This window comes from Schistocerca americana, chromosome 10, assembly GCF_021461395.2.
Source record: "Schistocerca americana isolate TAMUIC-IGC-003095 chromosome 10, iqSchAmer2.1, whole genome shotgun sequence".
NCBI classification, from domain to species: domain Eukaryota; kingdom Metazoa; phylum Arthropoda; class Insecta; order Orthoptera; family Acrididae; genus Schistocerca; species Schistocerca americana.
Genome location: NC_060128.1, coordinates 85,709,991 through 85,720,247, shown reverse-complemented (window position 1 = coordinate 85,720,247; position 10,257 = coordinate 85,709,991). Strand labels below are relative to the sequence as shown.

General features: G+C 44.3%; 1 pseudogene; it reads right to left on the bottom strand.

Annotated features, from left to right (window-relative positions):
* Positions 1 to 2,594: 2,594 nt before the first annotated feature.
* On the bottom strand, positions 2,595 to 2,712 carry LOC124552898 (annotated as a pseudogene).
* Between the last annotated feature and the right edge of the window lie 7,545 nt (positions 2,713 to 10,257).

The window sequence follows — 10,257 nt, the reverse complement described above, 5'->3', positions numbered from 1 at the left end:
CTCGCAATGGTGACCAACAATGACCACCGACGTTACGTGACTTAACCCTTTGCGATTTTTTTTCTTTTGGATTATTTTAAATCGTTGGTGTCTGTCAATGAACTCTGAAACATCCGCGAGTTACTGGAGGAAATAAGAAGTATTCATGCCAAAATGCACTTGTAGTCCTTTCACACATGCCATCGAAGCAGAGGGCGCCGAACGCCAGACATCATTTTCCATACTGCAAACGGGAAACGTGTGATGTTATGTTTCTGTATTTTGTTAACCCGTTTTGAAAATACGAGGGTGAGTCAAATGAAAACCTTAATTTTGTAATAACAAACCCAAATTTTGCGCCGTTATTCTGTAAGTAGGTAAGCGTGCTACAAACAGGGTGAAGAATGGCCTGTAGGTGGCAGCATAGTGCAGATGCACACATACCGTCGAAGTATCAGTATAAAGATGGCCGCCCCACTTGCTACTTGCACCAGGGAAGAACACCATTCTGATATTCGGTTTTTGCATAGTGAAGGTGTGAAACCTACTGAAATTCGTCGACGAATGAAGGTTCAGTACTGTGATGCATGTTTGTCGCAGCAGCAAGTCTACGAATGGAGTAGGAAGTTCGCAAGTGGTGTGACTTCAGTGGAAGATGCTCCTCGTCCAGGTCAGGCACAACGATTTGTGACTCCACGGAACATTGCAGCAGTTGAAGCCATAGTGAAGGAAAACCGCCGAGTGACACTGAATTACACTGCAGAATGTTTACAGATTAGTCATGCATGGGTCAGCACACCACATTGTGCATGGTGTGCTCCAGTTTCACAAAGTGTCTGCAAGATGGGTGCCACGGCAGCTCACTCCTGAAATGAGAGAACGACTTGTTGATGCTTGTGAAGAACTTCTTAGGCGCTTTGAACGAGAAGGTGATGGCTTCCTTGCAAGAATCGTTACTGGGGACGAAATCCAGGTTCAATTCCACCAACAGGAAACGAAGAGAGCGAGCAAGGAATGGCGCCATTCCTCATCACCAAAACCAAAGAAGTTTCGAACAGAACCATCAGCAGGGAATGTTATGCTGACACTCTTTCGAGACGAAAAAGGCGTCATTTAGGAGCATTACATGCCTAGAGGGACCACTGTCACCAGTGCATCACACATAGATCTCCTAAAAAATCATCTGCGGCCTGCAATCAAATCAAAGCGACGTGGATTGCTGCCAGCAGGTGTCCTTTTGCAACATGACAATGCAAGGCCCCACACTGCCCGTACAACAGTTGCAACAATCACAGACCCTTATTTTGAGTGTCTTCCTCATCCACCATACTCACCAGACCTTGCCCCAAGTGATTTCCGTATGTTTGGACCACTCAAACAAGCAATGGGAGGAAAGAAGTTCCGTTCTGATGAAGAGGTACGCCACGCGGTGCATGAGTGGTTGCGCGGACTACCAAAAGAATTTTTTTCTAAAGGAATTTATGCACTTTGTAAGCGCTGGAGGACTTGCACTGAGCGTAGGAGAGATTATGTTGAAAAGTCATACAACTTTGTACCACTTCTGCACAATAAATAATATTTAAACAAAAAAAAGTGCTTCAAATGGCTCTGAGCACTATGGGACTTGACATCTACGGTCATCAGTTCCCTAGAACTTAGAACTACTTAAACCTAACTAACCTAAGGACATCATACAAAACCCAGCCATCACGAGGCAGAGAAAATCCCTGACATCGCCGGGAATCGAACCCGGGAACCCGGGCGTGCGAAGCGAGAACGCTACCGCACGACACGAGCTGCGGGCTTTAGACAAATATTTAAGGTTTTCATTCGATTGACCCTCTTAAAAAGTTTATAATTTGATATATTTACACCGGTACGCCTTTTGATGGACTCTGTAATGGAGAGTGTGCCAAAAGAGAAGCAAGCATATCTTTTTTTAATTTTTCTTTTTTTCATACTCGAGGTATATGACGTTTTAGTACTTGTGTCTGCAGGCTCCAGGCCGAGACTTCAGGAAAACAACAATGATATGCTTGCTCTGATCCAGCATTTGTGCAAGGGAACAGACATGCTATAGCTGTTCATGAAACGACGTACATACCTCTGAAGGGAAGACTTTCCGTTGGCAGTAATCCTTCCCTAAGGCTTGACCGAATAGCTGCAAAACCCGGTGCTATTTGCAGGTATTTAGGTATTTTAGTGGCATACCAGAGACGGTGTCGCCAAACGTGTTCTTATTTTCGCTTCCTACAACCGAACAGTAGAGCGATACAAAAATTGGACATGGGATTGCTGGCCTTTGTGGCCGAGCGGTTCTAGGCGCTTCAGTCCGGAACAGCGCTGCTGCTACGGTCGCAGGTTCTAGTCCTGCCTCGGGCATGGATGTGTGTGATGTCCTTAGGTTAGTTAGCACTCCGTCTTCAGGCCACGAGTGGCCTACCGGAACCATCCGACCGCCGTGTCATCCTCAGTGGAGGACGCGAATAGGAGGGGCGTGGGGGTCAGCACATCGTTCTCCTGGTCATTATGATGGTATTCTTTTACCGGAGCAGCTACCATTCGGTCGAGTAGCTCCTACATTGGCATCACGAGGCTGAGTGCACCCCGAAAAATGGCAACAGCGCATGGTGGCCTGGATGGTCACCCATCCAAGTGCCGACCACGTCCGACAGCGCTTAACTTCGGTGATCTCACGGGAAATGGTGTATCCACTGTGGCAAGGCCGTTGCCCTGAGGTTAGTTAGGTTTACATAATTCTAAGTCTAGGGAACTGATGACCTCCCATAGTGCTTAGAGCTATTTAAACAATTTTTGACGTGGGATGGTAGTAAGGATCGAACCAGAGCCAAAGACTATCTACGCTGTGAGAACAAATGACACTAATTGTATCTGTAGGGACACTCGAATTTGCGATTGAATCTGCCTGATAGACTAACGTCAATGTTAGTTAACACGGATACGGCGCAAGGTATCGAATTTTTTCTTAACAATTATTTCTCAGGACAGCCTACCCTGCAACACCGTTAGAAGCTTTTCAGACTGTCTCTGACCACCCTGCAAAACTGTGACAGGTATCGAGCAGAGCTCGGACCGCGGCCGCTGGAGCGCAGTGCTCGGGCAGAGGGCGACGCCGACTTGTAACGGCGCTGCTCTTTCCGCGGCGGGCAGAATGTTTTCGTTGCGCCAAGTGGGGCCACTTAAAGGCGGCGCTCTGCCAATTAAGGAGGCGTCTGTCAGCTGGGCCGCTTGCCGCCTTGTGCGAGTCTGCGGGCCCCGGCCGCTGTCTGCGTCCTGACGATGGGAGCCGACGCCGCGGTCGAAACGACGTCGCGGACGACGAGAAGCGGCACACACGGACTGCCGTCGTACCTTTACACTTCTCAGTGTATACAGGGTGGTACATTGATCGTGACCGGGCCAAATATCTCACGAAATAAGAGTGAACCAAAAAAACTACAAAGAACGAAACTCGTCTAGCTTGAAGGGGGAAACCAGATGCCGCTATGGTTGGCCCGCTAGATTCGCTCCCATGGGTCAAACGGATATCAACTGCGTTTTTTTAAAATAGGAACCCCCATTTTTTATTACATATTCGTGTAGTACGAAAAGAAATATCAATGTTTTAGTTGGACCACTTTTTTTCGCTTTGTGACAGATGGCGCTGTAATAGTCACAAACGTATAAGTACGTGGTATCACGTAACATTCCGACAGTGCGAACGGTACTTGCTTCGTGATGCATTACCCGTGTTAAAATGGACCGTTTACCATTTGCGGGAAAAGTTCGATATCGTGTTAATGTATCAATATTGTGATCAAAATGCCCAACGGGTGTGTGCTATGTGTGCTGCTCGGTATCCTGGACGACATCATCCAAGTGTCCGGACCGTTCGCCGGATAGTTACGTTATTTAAGGAAACAGGAAGTGTTCAGCCACATGTGATGATGCCCAAGTAGGTGTTTTAGCTGCTGTCGCGGCTAATCCGCACATCAGTTGCAGACAAATTGCGCGAGAATCGGGAATCTCAAAAACGTCGGTGTTGAGAATGCTACATCAAGATGAATTGCACCCGTACCATATTTTTATGCACCAGGAATTGCATGGCGACGACTTTCAACGTCGTGTACAATTCTGCGACTGGGCACAAGAGAAATTACGGGACGATGACAGATTTTTTGCACGCTTTCTATTTAGCGACGAAGCGTCATTCCCCAACACCGGGAACGTAAACCGGCATAATATGCACTATTGAGCAACGGAGGTTTACGGACATCATTTTGAGCATTTATTGCATTAATGTGTTGTATTTACAGGTAATCACGCTGTAACTGCACGCGTTCTCAGAAATGACAAGTTCACAAAGGTACATGTATCACATTGGAACAACCGAAATAAAATGTTGAAACGTACCTACGTTCTGTATTTCAATTTAAAAAAGCTACCTGTTACAAACTTTTCGTCTGAAATTGTGAGCCATATGTTTGTTGACTATTACAGCGCCATCTATCACAAAGCGAAAAAAGTGGTCCAACTAAAACATTCATATTTCTTTACGTACTACACGAATATGTAATAAAAATGGGGGTTCCTATTTTAAAAAAAACGCCGTTGATATTCGTTTGACCTATGGCAGTGCCATGTAGCGGGCCGACCATAGCGCCATCTGGTTTCCACCTTCAGGCTAGGCGAGTTTCGTTCTTTGTAGTTTTTTCGTTTGACGCTTTATTTCGTGAGATATTTGGCACGGTCACTATCAATGGACTACCCTGTATACGGTGTTAGGCAGCTACGACGGGCTATCCCAGATGTATCCAGAGTGAATAAACATATCGAGGTGCGGTTTTCGACAACTTGAATGATAGTTACGAAACCTAAGCTTTCAGGTGTTGGCGTGAGCGAGACGATGCTACGGATTAAAAAATTGAAGCAACTGCGGACCGGTTTTCTAAGGAGTAGTAAATCCACGAGATGGTAGCGTACCCACATATCAGATGGACCTATATGTAACGTGGGTAGTTCGACTGCGCGAAATGCTGGGGAAGTTCGTAGATGTGTGAGGTATGGGAGCGTGCGTAAGTGGATCGGCTACCCAGCTAATTAACAGCTTCCGCCTTGTCTCTAAAAATATATTGACTGCGGGGATTCTTTTAATGAGGCGCGACTGTTTTAATGTGGCCAAGTCGACTGTCCCGTGGAATGGATTCTGTTAGAAAAGCGACTGCAGATGGAGCGTGCAGTTAGCACTTTACTGTTACCAGCGAAACTAACAGAAATGAGTAGCTTCAAAATAGTTCAAATGGCTCTAAGCACTATGGGACTTAACATCTGAGGTCATCAGTCCCCTAGACTTGTAACTACTTAAACCTTACTAACCTAAGGACATCACACAAATCCATGCCCGAGGCAGGATTCGAACCTGGCACCATAGCAGCAGCGCGGTTCCAGACTGAGCGTCTAGAACAGTTCGGTCACAGTGGCCGGCTGTCTCTTCCGTATTTTTTTTCCCTTTAGTTATAGTTTTCTTTTGGTTTCTCTTCGGTCTTTTTGTTCTTTCAGCTCTGCATGTAATGTTTAAGAATGTAGTACGTAGCACAAGACCATTGCTCACACAGTCACAATAAGCGGCACGTCTTCGGCGGGCCAAACAGCCCAGATACCGGACAGTAGCAGACTTGAGACGTGTAGTGTGATGTGTGGAGCCACAGTTTCGCCGCTTTCCATATAAACCAATGTGACTCTGCACTGACAGCTCCACGAGGTGTTTGGCTCGCAGTGTGTGGCTGCGTCGACGATGTTTTGTGAGCGTTTTTCGTACCATGACTTGGACCCAGTAAGCTTACTGTTTACTTCAGCATTCTCTGTGACCGTTTTTTTTTTAATTCTGTATCTTCGTGGTGAATGTGAGGTGGGCATTATCGTCTTCCAGCGTGACAAAAGCAAGAGCGCATCTCTGAAAAGATATGTGCACGAAGCATACAACAGCTGCCACCGTCGCACCTTAGAAAAAGATCTTGCTGAGACCGCGAAAAATGCTGGTCCGACATAAAGTCGCTAAGCGTGTCTAAGGCCTATATCGAGTCACTTATTTACCGTCTACATTTACCAGTAGATACTCCGCAAACCTGTACCAATACGAGTCATTCCCTGTCCTGTTTCACTCGCAAATGGAGCGAGGAAAATATGACTGTCTGCATGCCTCCGTATGAGCCCTAATTTCTCGTATCTTCTTACGCGCAGCTGATGTTGCCGGCAGTAGAATGGTTCGGCAGTCACCTTCACAGATGCCGGTTCTCTAAATTTTCTCAATAGTGGTTCTCGAAAAGAACGTCGCCTCTCCTGTAGGGATTTGCATTTCAGTTCCCGAAGCATCTCCGTAACACTTCTGTGTTCTCCCGAACCTACTGGTAATAAATCTAGCAGCCCGCCTCTCAGTTGTTCGATGCCCTCCTGCATTCCGACCTGGTGCTCATCCCAAACACTAGAGCAGTACTCAAGGACAGATCGCACCAGCGTCCTACATGCGGTCTCTCTTGCAGATGAACTCCTCCTTCCTAAAATTCTCCCAGTAAACCGAAGGATAATTCGCCTTCTCTGCCACAGTACTCACATGCTCGTTCCACCTCGTATTGCTTTGCAACGCTACGCCCACATATTTAAACGACTTACCTGTGTCAAGCAGGACACCAGTAATACTGTATCCGAACATCACAGGTTTAGTCTTCCTATTCATCCCCATCAACTTATATTTTACCACATTTACAGCTAGCTGCCGTTCATCACAGCAACTAGAAATTTTGTCTAAATTGTCTTGTAGCTTCCTACACTGACTCAACTTTGACACCTTACCGTACACCACACGATCGTCAGCAAACAACCGCAGATTGCTGCCGACGCTGTGCGCTAAATCATTCGTGTATACAGAGAACAACAGCGGTCCTGTCCCACTTCCCTGGGGCACTCCTGTCGATACCCTTGTCTCTGATGAACATTCGCCGTCGAGGATAACATATTGGGTTCTATTATTTAAGAAGTCTTCGAGCGATCCACATATCTGTGAGCTTATTCCGTATCTTCGTACCTTCGTTAGCAGCCTCTAATGAGTCTCCGTGTCAAATGCCATCCGGAATCTAGAAATATGGAATCGACCTGTTGCCCTTCATCCATAGGTCGTAGTACATAATGTGAGAAAGGCGGGAGCTGAGTTTCGCACGAGCGATGCTTTCTAAAACCACGACGATTCGTGGACAAAAGCTTGTCAGCCTCAAGAAGTTTTAGAATATTCGAACTGAGAAAATGTTCAAGGATTCTGCAGCAAACCAAAGTTATTGGCCTGTAATTTTGCGGGTCCGCCCTTTTGTCCTTCACCTGCACTTTTTCTCCAGGCACTTGGGAAGTTGTGCTGAGTAAGAAATTCTCGATAAATGAAAGCTGGGTAAGGGGCTAATACCTGTCTGGTAACGTAATAGAAGACAGCAAAACGAAAGATAACGTTTTAAATTTCGCGTTTCAAAAGACATTCACGCAGGAGGACAGTACAAACATACCGTCATCCATACTCCCGTGTGGAGGACACAGTAAGGCGGGCCGCAAGATGAGACGCAGGCCCGTGAGGTGAGGCAGGGGGGCTCATGCCAAATTCCTCACGGCAGCGTGAGTCACGGCGACAATCATCCCAAGTTGGGTCGCAGTTTCAGTACGCAGTTTGCTGAGGAACTTTGACTCTGGCAGAGATGGCGACTGCTTCTGCTATGTTAACAGATATAAGTTCAGAATCGGATTGCGATTCTGAGTTTGAGTTCGAAACGGTGTGTTACATCGCTTAGATGAAACTGGCTACAGGTTCTCATGCCGAAGAAGGCACGAGGAGGACCATATGGCGTGAGTCAGAAGGGGCAGAGTAGCTGGTGAGAAAAGCCCTTGCTGTCACCAGGGCTACTGTGTATATGGCGAGAACTGAGCAAATTTCATTATTACCAATTAACAGAAACCGTATTTTCGTAGCAGCAACAGAATCCTATTAGTCATAAGGACTATCCAACAACAAATCAATTTAAACAGTGCTCATAGAACTTCGTGTCATCACTTGGACGACAGTTTCGATTCTACATTGATATCAAAGACGTGGTGAAATCCATCTATTCCGTTTTCACTGGTAGATATGGAGGACTACATGTTAGTAAGGAACGATATTGTAAGGAACCTAGGCATCTTTTTTGATAAACATTAACCAGGAGAGAGCACATCACGAAAATTTTCTACAGAGTTTTAACAATGTCAATGTAGAATGTTAACGTATTACAATGCAACTTACCATTTCGTATGTCCGTTTCCTTGGCCACTTCCTCCCACTTCTCGGCTTTCAGCTTCGTTTTCAAGTAATCTTCATGGCTTGTATCATACAGAACTTTGCGAACACGTACGCCTTCATTATATTTTTGTTTTTATTATTTATTTTATGGCCTTCATTGGACCACTGTAGCCAAAAATACAAAGTTCTAAACAAGTTGTTACACATGGATACAATTTGGTTCGACAATAACTTAATATATTTAGGTAATATAATTATTAGAAGCTATTCTTATATGAAAGGTGTTTTGCTCTTCTGTCTGCCCAATATTTCTTCATTCTTTCAGATATTTTCTTTCTTTCTTCATTTGAGACCACTCTTCCTGTACTCCTTTTATTGAATTTCATTTGTAGTCTGGTTTGCGGGTCTTGCAGTATTCTGGTTTTCTCTGTCTTGTTTTTTAGGTCATCTACTGTAATTTGAAGTTCTTTTATATCTTCCTTAATTTCTGTGATCCATTTAATGTCGCTCTTGCTATTCCACAATTTTTTTATTATTTTTTTACTAATTCTGTTTTCTGGAGTTCTCATCAGATGTCCAAAGAATGAGATGCGTTTCTTCCCGATTGTGCTCATGACTGGTTCTATTTTCTTATATACTGTTTCATTTGATGCTATTCTCCAATGTCCATTTATTTTATACTGTTTATTTATACATGTCCTAATTATTCTTCTTTCTATTTTTAGTATTCTGTCAATTTCTGCTGTATTAGTTGTTTTGAAGATAGTTTCAGCTGCATACGTTATTTCTGGTTGTGTAACTGTTTTATAGTGTTTTAATTTTGCATCTGTAGATAGGCTTTTTTTGTTGTATGTAGTTTTGGTAATGTAATTTGCATAGTTCAGGTTTTTTATTCTATTTTGCCATGATGGCTTCTCATTTAGCTTGTATGTTATTATTTCGCCTAAATATTTAAATTTATCAACAGTTTTGATTTCCTGTTCTCCTATTGTAATTTTGCTTGCAAGTGGTGGATCAGTTAGCATAATCTCCGTTTTTTCAAATGATATTCTAAGGCCTACTTTCTCTGCTATTTCTTGTAGTGATTCCACTTGTTGCCTGGCTTCTTGAACGGTGTTGGCTAGGAGAGCAAGATCATCAGCGAATCCCAAGCAGTTTAAGCTAATATCATCTTTTGCACTTCCAATTCTTATCCTCTTTGGATTGTCCTTGTACCATTCCCTCATTATGTATTGCAGTGCACAGTTGAAAAGTAATGGTGATAGGCAGTCACCTTGTCTTAAGCCTGTTTTTATGAGGAATGGTTCCGAAATTTCTCCTCTAAACTTCACTTTTGATTTGGTGTTGGTTAGAGTGAGTTGTATTATTTTAATTAGTTTTGGATGGAGTCCTAGATTTCTTAAAATTTTTAATACTGAAGGTCTGTGGAGACAATCATATGCCTTCTTAAAATCTACAAATGTTATTGCCAGAGGTTTGTTCCGTTTCTTGTAGTATACCATAATCAATTTTAAACTAATTATCTGCTCTGCACAGCTTCTCCATGGTCTGAAACCTCCCTGATATTCCCCTAACTCCTGTTCTAATTGCTCCTTGATTCTTTCATATAGGATCTTGGATAGAATTTTATATGTGCAATCTAGGAGAGAGATTCCTCTGTAGTTGTCTGGGTTGCCCTTATCTCCCTTTTTGTGTAGTGGGTGGATGATAGCTGTGGTCCAATGTTCGGGAAATTGTTCTGTTACCCAAATTTTTGTTAGAGCCATGTGTAAGGAGGTTTTGACGTACGGCTTCAGTTAGCTTTTCCTCCATTTCGAACTACCAACAGCCAGAACCACTGTGAGCCTCGCAGTAAACTGCGAACAGGAAACTGCGGTCCGCAGGGTCACCAAGCGCAGGAACTGTGTCACGTCACGCTGCGCTCTAACGTGCGCAGGACCATTCGGTTGTGTGGTTCGCAAAAACTC